At 38.1% G+C, this 12,477-nt stretch overlaps 1 long non-coding RNA gene across 3 annotated transcripts in view; it reads left to right on the forward strand.

Annotated features, from left to right (window-relative positions):
- The first annotated feature begins 912 nt into the window (after positions 1 to 912).
- LOC136431298 (uncharacterized) overlaps positions 913 to 12,477 on the forward strand; it is a 49,733-nt gene continuing 38,168 nt past the window's right edge. Inside the window, exons 1-6 of one of the 3 annotated variants that reach the window (XR_010755017.1) lie at positions 913 to 1,309; positions 1,679 to 1,762; positions 2,797 to 2,853; positions 4,380 to 4,463; positions 4,780 to 4,812; positions 5,291 to 5,323. This is a non-coding gene — a long non-coding RNA (uncharacterized lncRNA). Of the gene's footprint in view, positions 1,310 to 1,513; positions 1,763 to 1,995; positions 2,106 to 2,796; positions 2,854 to 4,379; positions 4,464 to 4,779; positions 4,813 to 5,290; positions 5,324 to 12,477 lie in introns of those variants that run through there. The other 2 variants (XR_010755016.1, XR_010755018.1) reach the window with 2 other exon arrangements.

Genomic DNA, 12,477 nt, shown 5'->3' on the forward strand with positions numbered 1-12,477 from the left:
TCAATGTATTCCATCAACTGGTCAGTCATTTGTTTCATCATAATATATATGAAGTCATTGTTGATCCTCTCCTGCGCGCAAAGGATTATACTTTAGGCCACACCAAGTTAATTTTATGGATGACATCCGCGCGCGCATTGATTTTCGCCTGTTCTCAAAAAAAAAAAAAAATCCGAAGCGGCTCCGAAACTTGTAGACTCATACTGCCGCAAAGGGGCAGCATTGAGCCGGCTTGTCGTGATACACTATATACACTCACATTGTCTAACACAACTGTTATGTATGTGACTAGGAGCGATTTGAAGAGGGCGCCGCCCCTCATGAGACCAGTAGTATTTTGTTAATGATATGACAACACTTAACACGTTATCATTGTACATGTCTGTATTAAACTAAATGATATTATCTCTGGCCGGGTTGCCTACAGAGTTTGATGTTTTGCTCTGACTGAAGGCGTAATGTTGTGTACACAGCCGAACACATTTTGTTTTGTTTTTCTTTGAACGGCTAAATGTTACATATGGGTCTTTAAACCAGGCATCATCCATGTTAAAAGCACTTTGATATGAGCTTATAATTCCAACAAATAAAGACTAGTTTGTTTGTTACACTGTGTTCTGTGGTTTAATTCGCAATACCAGCTATGTAGTCTTCCGGTTTATCATCTTTTTTTTTTTTGCTTGATTTTTTTTTTCGCTCTCTCGCATTTGTTTTGGGGACTCCAGAGGATGTCATCCATAAAATTGAGATGGTGTGGCCTTAGGGAGAAACGAAATTTCTGTTCACAATCCGCGAGAGAATGTAGTCCGTCCATTCCATGAACTTCGGGCGGATGACTTTCGTGATGACAGTTTGTCGCTTTTGGTAATAGGATGAGTATACTAACAATATTCCAATTCATAGTTAATTACAAGCTTCCGTTCTTTGCTTATTTACAATATTAAAGGTGTCATAATGGTGACACATTACCAGGTTTTCACAGCCACAACCCGATTGTTACTCTTGTGCTCATCCGCGGTAGAACAGGAATGATGAAGCATAAGTTGCAGCGAGAAAACGCGGACATCTTTTTATATGTATTCTTAGTGGTCAACTAGATCATCTCATGCTTTCAACAAACGATCGTCAAGTCTAAATAGAAGTTTTTATTTTATAAATGAGCCGACACAATATTTGTTTTGGACGATTTCTTTCATTTCTAACTGAAAAAACTCAGGGTCATTCCTCCCAGCGTTCGATTTTTCCTGTTTACGCCGGTTGCCATGGACACGGGTTCCACACAGATGACAAGTTCGAGTCCGAGAACTAGGTGAGGAAGTTTGTTCTCTCCTGTTTAGACGAGAAAAATAGATTGAAAGAACCTGGAAAAAGCTAAAATCTTCGTTTAATTCTACGTTTAGTTGTTGTGTACATGCCACGAAAGACTCTAGAGCTTCAAAAAGCGCTTATTTTGTAGCTAAACTAAGTAGAGACAAGTTCATGTGGCGCTCCGTAAGGTTGGCTAGGATTCAAGGTCACCAAAGTTTGTAAGGACAATTTCGCACTCAACAGAAAAGACAGAAGTTTTAGTTGTTCTTAGGAATATATCTATAAACCGACAAATGTATTGTTGTTGCCGAGTAAACCAGAGACTCTGTGAGATACATTCAAACGTTGTTTGTTTTGATGACCTCTGTAGGTCTGACGTTCTGAGAAGTCGAGAATTCTGAAGTCTGCACGACTGTGTCGACGTGACGAAAAAATGACTATGGAGTCGATAAAGGTAAGTTGTCATTTCCTTGTTTTTTCTTCTTCAAAACATTAACCAAAAATGTTACTTTACGGGAACAGTTGGACACAAATGTTGTACTTTGACCTCCCCTGCGCCGTATCAGTTCTTTTATTTCACCTACTCTCTCTACGACTCTTTAGAGATTTCAGTTAAGGTGAAGAACTACGCCAACATTAATTTCCCCTCATAGTTTGCCCTTATTTATTCTATAATCAACATGTTTATCTTTTGCCTGTTGTATTGTTTGTTCGTTTGTTTGTGTTTTTGTTCTCATTCCAGCATGTTTCCTTTCCTACTCTCAGCAGAGTCAGGGAGAAGCAGCCTTCTCTAGCCAGTAAGAAACTGTTTAGTCAGTTTGATGATGTCATTATGATGATGATAATGATGATGTCAGAAGTAAGAGAAAGGAGGGGGAATGAATGATCATGATCCTATCTTGATAGCTACAACTTATACTTCATGTGTGTGTGTGTTTATTAGCTTGTTTTAGGCCATACCAATGTGCTTTCTTGGTTCTTACATTTTTGTATCAATAGAACAGGCAGGCAAAAAAGAAAGGCACCCCTAGTTCCTGATCAACATGGCAAACAATGTGTTTTGAACTTTTAATGCATTGCATATTGTTGAATGTAAAAAAACCATGTAACAGCTAGAGTATCATGGAGTTGATTCATATTTTGAATGGTACATACAAGAAACAAGGAATCTGTACATGTGTGGCCTTATTCAATGAGAATTTTTGTATCTTGTCCATTATAGCAGGAAGTTTTTTTTCAAATGTCTGTGAAAGGAATTGCTTGTAATATCAGTCTCAGAGTGCACCTTTAGATTATCATTGACAAGACAAACATGAAATAACTCACAAATTTTTTTTTAAAGAAAATTTCTTACCAAAACTGCAAATTACTATTCAACTGCAACTGTGTAATATCCACTTATGCTGAGTCAGAGACTACAAATATTTCAGGACAGTTTGCAGTGACATTACATCACTTTAACTGTCTTTATCTGTTATTCCTTTGCAGTCTGAGGAGAGATACAGCTTCAGTCCACTGGCAGGGGACCCTGAATGCTCTTCACAGGTAAATACATGTAATATAGCAGTAACCATTATTGTCCAGTTTATTCAAAACATCATTTATCTTACAAAAGCACAGAGCCAGATGTGTAACCCATGGGAAGAAATGTCAGTTTTTCTAAAGATGCATGGTGTGTAACTTTTCTAAGCTTGTTTAAAACTGGGAGCATGTATTTATACTGAGGTCTATGACGTAGAAATGTGCTAAGGGGATCTGTTATTGTCCACTACAGTCTTTCTCCTATTGCCACTGTGAGTGTTTTTATGTGTGTTTATAAAGTGATGTGTTTGTGCGTGTGTGTGTGTGTGTGTGTGTGTGTGTGTGAGAGTGAGCGAGTGTACATGTATGTGTTTGCTAGTTTGTGTGTGTGTGTGTGCATATGTGTGTTATTGAGTGTGTGCATGTGTGTGTATAAGTTTGTGCGTGTGTGTGTGTGAGTAAGTGTGTGTATAAGTGTGCGTGTGTATGTACTATGTATGTATGTATAGGCTGCTGCCTGTATCTGCGTGTGTGTGTCTATATATGTGAATGAGTGTGTGCACCTGAATGTGTGCACACAAGTGTGTATGTGTGCGTGCATTGGTGTGTTTGTGTGTGTGAGTGTATGTATGTATATTTGTGCAAACATATTTGTAGGCGTAAGTTTCTGTTTGTGTTTTGCTTGTGTGAGAGTCTGGGTATGTGAGTTTGTGTGGTTATTTGTGCTTGTATGTGTGTATTTGTATCATGTATGTATGTGTATTTGTAAGATCATTGTGTTTGAACATGAATGTTTGTATGTGAGTGTGTGTGTGTGTGTGTGTGTATGTATTGTGTGTGCTTGTTTGCATGTATTATATTATGTGCATGTGTGTGTATGTGTGTGTATGTGTGTGTATATGTGTGAGGGTTTCTATTTTTTGACTTGTATTGCGTATGTATGCGTGTGTGTGTGTTAGTGTGTTTGTATGTGTGTGTATGTGTGTGTAGATGTGTTTGTGTGCGTGTGTATGTATGTATGTATGTGTGTAAGCGTGTATGCATGTTCATACTTCGCAGAATATAAGGTGTCTGTGTGTCTGTGTATGTTTCTGTGTATATGTATGTGTATTTGTGTGTGTAAATGTATATTATGTATATGTGTGTGTGTGTGTGTCGATGTGTGTGTGATTTTTTCAAAGGTGTGTAATGTGTCTGAAGTCTAATGCAAAGAGCGTTTTACCTCCTACTTTTCAGGGAATGCAACCGGATGCTAGAATTGTCTCTACAGTAAGTTTTCTTCCAACACTTCGTTACTCTGCAAACATCCAATACAACAAACGCTTCACCGTCTTTGCAAAGCTTAGTGTGCAAGTGATCTCAAAAAGCTATGCACTTGTCCATTAAGTAACTGTGACTGTTATTAAGTGTTACACACCAGCTTTGCAAACATGAGACGGCGTCTGGCTATAATCCATAATATAGAGCACTACAGTTTATTATTATGACATAATCATATTTGTAAGGACAGTGACAGAATTGATGCACTTCATGTTTTCTCCCTGAAACAGGCAAGCCAAAGTTTCCGAAGATGACCTGGCCAGGTCTTCATTCAAAATTGCTGAGCTGGAGATTCTCCTCGCTGATTATAAGCTGTAAGTTTCTTTTTTCTCTCAGTCTTTATCGTTTTCTGACAATTTGATTTCTATTTGGATCTCAGGTTTCTACTATACTCACAGTAACCTTTGCACAAACCTAAATATGATAAAAACACTTGAACCTTCTGTGTTGATGAGAAAGTACATGTATGCAGTGGAATCCTTAGTAGTTTTCATTTGCAATCTCTAAACTTGTGACTGGAATGGTATTATCAATATTCTGATACATTGAGCAATTTTGTCAGCTCATTAGATGACTGACAGGATAATCAATTGTCTATTTTAATGCACAATTGTTCTTTGATTATCATAGGCAAGCAGATGATGCCAAGGTCAGACATGAAAGGTAATATCATAAATTTGAAACTTATTTTGTGTTCCATCTTAAAGTTTGTAGTTTATGTTCATGTGTAAACTTTAAGTTGTTTTGCAAGTTGAAATAATAGTACACCATTGCCAAATATCTATTATGTATTGACATGATTGTGTTTTAAGCTTGGGTCAGTTCAGTTCTGAGCTGAACTAATTCCATCTGGGAATGAAAATTGTGAAGTCAAAAATATTGTGTGACTACATTCTTGGTGAACACCAATTGTCAGAATAGAGAAAATGTTTACTCAGTGTCAGTTCAATACCGGTAGGAAAAATTTTCTACCTAGCCTGACATGAAAATCTTTTTCAAACATCTGTAACAAGTAACATGTAAGCCCTTAATTGTTGTGCCGTCTTAAAATACATATTATTTTCCATGATTTGATGAAATTTTGTATCCATTTCAAGTAATGCTTGTATTAAATCTGAATATAATTTGTTCCCAAACACAGGGAGCTCTACCAGTCTCGTGCAGACCTAGTAACGTGAGTACAGTAATAACGGACATGAAGAATTAAGGTGTAGTTTTGGCATGTCTGTGTGTCTGTCTGTGTGTGTTAACTTTCCGGATTTTGTAGTCAGCATAATTCCAGAACCTTTGGATGGATAATATTTGGTATGTGGGTAGGTCTTGGAAAGACAAGGGTCAAGGTCCATTTTGGGCCCCCTGGAATGTGACCTTGTTGTCTGAGATCAAACAAGTTGTTTTCTGAATTGTTGTAATTGAGGACAATTAAGTATAGACCGTGGTAGAAAACACACTTTGCCTCAGGTCATTTCTCCTGAGAAGTAAATGCAATGGGAGTTTCAAAACAGAGGACTATTTAAAATAATTTGTAGTAAAGCATTTAATTGAATGATTTAAGAGGATTTGACTACATTCATCTTAGATAAAGTTGAAGTTGAAGAAAATCTTACATGTGAGCAGACAAATGTAAACAAGGAGGTTGATAAACATTAATACACAATGTACATTACAATTCATATAATGTGCACTTTGTCATTTCTTTTTATCAGGGCCTTGTGTGAACTACATAAGGAAAAGATCAGGTTTGTAGATATTTTTAACAACTTAAAGTGTTTTTCTATGTAGTTTCTTGTGAACAAATACTGTAGATGTTTATATGTTTGCGAAGGTTTTATTTTTGAGGTTTTTATTGGGACCTAAAATTCTGTTGCAAAATTATAACATCACATATTCAGTGTATTACTTAGTAAAATGACTGTATTGCAGCATTGTTTCCAACACGAGCTTAAAACACCACAAAAACCTCCTTGCACCCCCTTCTGCAAAATCAAGCCCCTTGAAAGAAAAATAAATTTACAGAAGCTGTGAAAAAGCAGTGGGGTTGCGTTACCGCTTATGCCACAGGGACATGTACTGCATGTGTAACATGGTTTTCCAATGTTGGGTTGATATCTTTCCTTGGTATAGAAAATGTCTATTTGCTCAGATTGTTTACTCTCCAACCTTATCATCTCCCACAGGAGTGCTCAGAAGAACCGGCAGATCACTGATCTGAAGGAAAAGGTGGCCGCTCTGAAGGCAGGAGGAGACTGGTGAGTAATAGCTTCTGTGTCTTTTTGGCAACACCTCAGGTGTGGAGGCACCTTTCATTCCCACAGTCCAGAACATTAGGAAAATCTTTTTCATCCTTAACGACCTATGATGAAGGTAGACAGTATGTGGCATCAACTTGCATGAACAACTTGGTGTTTGGCTAGAGTTGAAAGGTAACCATTGATGTTTCACTTATTTCTGGTTTCGACAGCCGAGATGTGGAAGTACAAGAGCTGAGCGAGTTTAGGATTGCGGAGCTCGAGATCCTGTTAGAGGAACAGAGGGAGTGAGTCGACTTTGTGTTTTTTTCACCAATACGAATAAAACAATATAGGACAATTACTAGTAAATCATCTCAGCGAATCCATTCACAGAAAATTTCACTGTAGTTCTAAGTAAAGCTATGATTGTATTGTTTTCCAATTGTTACTTTTCAGAAATTGACAAGAAACGTGAATTCAATATCAATTGTTACAATGAAGTATGCGCAAGAATTACCACTTAATTCAAATAAGAAACGTGAATATTTGAGACTAAATACAAATGGTTTTATTGCAATTTCTGCTGCCCTGCAGTGACAACACCATGCTGAGAGCCAAGCTGTTGTCAGAGGAGGATAAGAGGCTGACAGCTGAGATGCTGCTGAGTTCCTCATCTACACAGGAACAACAGATGGGGAATAGTGGAGGACTTGGTCAATCTGTACTAAGAAAAGCAGGGAAAACGTTGTCACTGATTGATAAGTTGAGGAGATCCTCTGTTCCCCGTAAACATGAGAAGGTGTTGTTCAAGATCGGCAAGAAGTTCCTTGGACTAGTGGTCGCAACAGGATCAAAAATGTTCCTGCAGAAAAATAAATAGGATTTAGCTTACAATATTTGTGTCAGGTTGTATGACACAAGATTTTAACTTGCATGTAGAAAGAAAATTATATGTATAAATGTGCAGTGTCTGCATCTGTGCATTATTTGTAAACTAGCAGAGCATGACATAGATTTTATGGAAAGATGGAAGAAGATATATATTTATATTACCAAGTTTTATCAGATATTTTAAAAAGGATACTTTATATTCATTGTAAAGCAATTCCCATGTGATACTGTCTGTTACAAGCGATGGCTTTGCAAAAAGCCAGACAATACATGTCTTGTGAAGTGTGTACAGAGGTGTGCTGTTTTCTTGACTGATATAGTTATATGACTGATACTATTATCATACCTAATATCAAATAGGTGTTCATCAAAGTGAAAAAATGCGCTAAACTGACTATTTGAAAAAAATGCACTGGTTGCTTTAGTAGCTATTTTTCTTTTTTGATGGAAAGACAGACAAAAAACTAGAAGCCTTTAGGGTATTATTTTCGATAAAATGCAGGATATTCCCTTCCCCTTAACGGCAAAAGAAATATGAAGTGGCTGCATGAATTATGCAACCTGGGTCCTCATTAGCGTAACTGACGTTCCGTTGTAGTCACCTTTTCTAAAGCTATCTACACCTCCAATATGCCATCTATAGCATTTGCCGTAAAGATAATATGAACTTGCTGCAACAATTATGCAAATGATGTCCTTATGAGCATAACACACATTCCATTGTATTCACCTTTTCTAAAGTCACATTCACCTCCAATACGACATCTGTAGCATGTACCGAAAGGGAAATATGACGTTTCTGCATAGATTATGCAAATGAGGTCCTCATTAGCATTATGTACATTCCGTTGCATTCAATTTTCTAAAATGTACCTACACCTCGAATATGACATTCGTAGCATTTACAACAAAAGGAATATGGGGTTTCTGCATTAATGATGTAAATAAGGTCCTAATTGGCATAACGCACATCCAGGTGTATTCACCTTCCCGAAAGGAACCTACACCTCCAATATGGTATCCGTACTATTTACTGTAAGGGCAATAGAAGTTTCTGTGTTGATTATGCAAATGAGGTCCTCATTAGCATAATGTTAACCCTGGTGTATTCACATTTCCTAAAGTTACCTACACTTCCAATATGGCATCTGTAGCATGTATCATAAGGGAAATAAAAGTTTATGCAGGAATTATGAAAATTAGGTTCTCATTAGCATAATTAACATCCAGGTGATCTCACCTTTCCTAAAGGTACCTACATCTCAAATATGGCATCCGTAGAATTTACTGTAACAAGTTTCTGCACCAATTATACAAAAGAGGTCCTCAGTTGAATAATTTATATCCAGGTGTATTCACCTGTCCTAAAGGTACCTACACGTCAAATATGACATCCGTAGCATTTACTGTAAGGGAAATACAAAATTCTGCATAAATTATGCAAATAAATGTCCTCATTAGAATAATTCATATCCAGGTGTATTAACCTTTTCTAAAGGCACCTACGCCTCAAATATGACATCCGTAGCATGTACCATAAGGGAAATATAACTTAGCATAATGTTTGGCCAGGTGCATTCACCTTTCCTAATGGTACCTACATCTTAAAGATGACATCCGCAGCTTTTACGGTAAGGGAAATACACGTTTATGCATCAATAATGCAAATGAGGTCCTCATTAGCATAATTCATGGCCAGGTGTGATCATCTTTCCTAAAGGTACCTGCATCTGAAATCTGACATATGCAGCTTTTCCGGTAAGGGAATTACAAGTTTATGCATAAATCATGCAAATGAGGTCCTCATAAGCATAATTTATGGCCAGGTGTGTTCGCCTTTCCTAAAGGTACCTACACCTCAAAGATGACATCCGCAGCTTTTACGGTAAGGGAAATAGAACTTCATGCATATATTATGCAAATTAGGGCCTCATTAGCATAATTTATTGTCAGGTGTATTCACCTTTCCTATAGGTACCTACATCTCAAATATAACATCCGTGCCATGTAACATAAGGTACATATAACTTTCTGTAATACCATTAGTAGATCTACCACCTCACATCTGCTTGGTTTTAAGTCCCAGACAGGGGAAGTGTCAGAGGGCTTATGTTACAATATGACCTAGTTCTTGCTGGCACCGACAAAAAATAACCAAAAATTCCATCAAAAAATGGCAAAATAAATCATTTTGAAGTAGTGTATGCCAAAAAAAATAATGGGGTCCTTTGGGTAAATATCTAATGCACAACTAAACCAAATTTCAGGTCCTTAGGTTTCAACACCACGGCACTGGAGGCCATCATGTGCGACTTTTGTCTGAAAATGACCAAAAAACCTTGATAAAATCATCTTAAAAACTTATATAAAAAAAATTAAAAAAGGGTCTAGGGGTATACACGTACTCTACCTGCATACTAAATTTCAGCTAATTTGGTCGACGGACGACCGAGAAGAAGCGATTTGAAGATTTGACAGGAGAAGGAGAAGAAGGAGAAGAAGAAAAAACCTGACAAAAACAGTATGTTTCGTTGGCGAAACATAAAAAAAACAGGCCAGCAAAAACAATATATTCCCTCCCTGCAGAGGGAGGGGGATATAATGACACCTAGAAACCGCCAAAAATGTTTACAAATCGTCGATTTCAGCACCACTAAATGTTTATCGGTGTCAAATAGGTGAATTGTTTAGTGCAAAGATCGGGTGTGATTGCAATTGTTTATGGTAGTGTTCTGTATACTTATAAGTTCGTGCCATAGCTGGAATCTCGTTCAGTACCAAGGACATGTTGCCCTAGAAGCGTCGTTCATTCTCATGGATCAAAAGCGACGCCTAGCAATCCCAAATAAAACTGCAATCATCTACCGCCATTACTTATATATGCAAGAACTGCATTATTCTTTGCGTCCGCCGACGTTCTTCAATATTATTTTTACATCTTCAACGCTTTGAGAATACACGGATACTATAACTACAACAAACGGACTGCTCACAATGTTTCATATAGACCGATAGTATGGCTATCCGTACGACTCAGGGTCGTGTCACAGGAATCCGTGTGTGGTGACCGCACCATTGATGGCTCCGAGGGAATTATCCTCCTATTCCAGGGAAGGTTTGGTCATACATGTCATCAAAGATGGGAACAATACGTACCAGTCACAGAAACAGACAATGATTAAAAAAATTAAAATCTGTATGGTGTTCACGGATATCAATGACAGGTGTGTTAGTGTGTGGATAGTGTTCAGTACCGAGGATAGGTATGTTTGTGTGTGCATAGCGTTCATTACCAAGGACAGTTATGTTTGCCTGTGTGTAGATAGTGGTCTGTACTAGTAACAGGTATGTGGATAGTGTTCAGTACCAAGGACAGGTATGTCTGTGTGTCTGACAGGTGTGGTGTGCAGCATCAAGGACATACATGTTTGTGTGTGTGTGTGTGTGTGTGTGAGTGTGTGTGTGTGTGTGTGTGAGTAGTGTTCAGCATAAAGAACAGCTTTTGTTTGTGTTCAAACATGTTTGAGCGTGTGTATGTGAGTAAAAAGTGTTAAGCGCTAGAAACAGATCACTTGCTTGTGTGCGGAAAACTGGTCTGATTTAATATTGAAAGTAAGAAACTCACGAAGCATATAAATCTTGTGGCATAGGAGAAAGTATACCTTCTGCTATAGCACCTCTATGTTGGTGGATCAAAAGCGTCGCCTGGCAATGTTTACTAGAACTGCGCAGTAGTTTGCAGTGAGCAGTCGTCAAAATCACTTTGCTGTGCACGTTCAGCGTTTTTATAGAAATGCACGCATACTATACCGACGACTGCGCGTTGTTCATAGATAAAACAACGCGCTGGATCTCGTATCACCTGAGGTTTCATCCAGACCGGTCGCGGGGCTGCGTTACTCTGATCTGACGTCTTTGCTACGGTTGAGATGTATTCATGATTTTATTTCTTCACTACATGTAAGGTAATGCATTATAAAATGGAATCCATATTTAACAGATTATACAAGTTGAACGCAGTCTCTGAGTGGCTGGTGTGTTGTAGTGACGACCTTTCTTAATTTCTAGGCAGCGTGCGCTACTTCGTAATTTGATAATGATGTTTGTAAAGAATGTCTTTTTATTTGAAAATGTTACATGATTTTAGAATTCTCCTAGATCAAAGCGTCGCATAACAATGTTTACAAGAACTGCAATAGTTCGAGCTGAGGCGTCGTGTGCTTGCAAAGCACCCTGCAGTTATAGTATGGATTGCCAGGTGACGCCTTTGACCCGTGAACATATGCATAAAAGTGGTATTGCAGAAGAATTACCTTTTACTTCTGACAAAAAGTGTCTGTGTGTGTGTGTGTGTGTGTGTGTGTGTGTGTGTGTGTGTGTGTGTGTGTGTGTGTGTGTGTGTGTGTGTGTGTATGTGTGTGTGTGTGTGAACACGATAAGTTGCTCGAGAATGCTTGGGCGTGTTGGGATGCTAGAACAAGGGTGTTCGGCAGGTAAATTATGGGTGTTGGGCAGGTAATAGCAGCCATACTCACTGGATTCTGTGTAAACCTACATCGTTGTACAATGGGAGGGCAAACTGAAAAAGGCTTAATATCTACATATTATAACAAGTTAGATCTATGGACGTAAAGGCTGTATCTCCTGCGTTTGTCTTCATATTGCACTCTTCATATTGTATTATATCAGGATGGGATCAGGAATAAGGATTGATATGGGTAGGCAAAGATGTGTAAATGTCCAATACCAGTTATGCTAGGGTCACATTTCCAGACCGGGGCCCGGCCGGGCTTTTTACGGGAATGAAAAATAAGTACAAATAAATAAATAAAATAAAAATGTGGACAAATTATGCTCATAACTATTTTTAACGTTTTGTGTATTTTTCGTCTTTTATATCATACTTTTTGTTTCCCGCACACTGCCCGACCGGGCGCCAGTTTGGAAATGTGTCTCTAGCATTAGTCAAAATTCTTAAAAGTGAATAAAGGGCCGTAGGTACGGAAATGAATATCTTATTTTGTGTTTGGTCTGCCATTATGACCGTCCCACGAGTAAAGGACTCAAGTATGAAAGCTGTTACAGTAACGGCCGGGCCTTATTCATTAACTTTATAATTAAAACAGTTCTTTACGATACAAAGATATTACTACGACCATTTGACATGGCAGAAAATGTGCCACCGGCTCTGTATTTTGCCGTAATC

The sequence above is a fragment of the Branchiostoma lanceolatum genome, chromosome 3 (genome assembly GCF_035083965.1).
Source record: "Branchiostoma lanceolatum isolate klBraLanc5 chromosome 3, klBraLanc5.hap2, whole genome shotgun sequence".
Taxonomy (NCBI): Eukaryota; Metazoa; Chordata; class Leptocardii; order Amphioxiformes; family Branchiostomatidae; genus Branchiostoma; species Branchiostoma lanceolatum.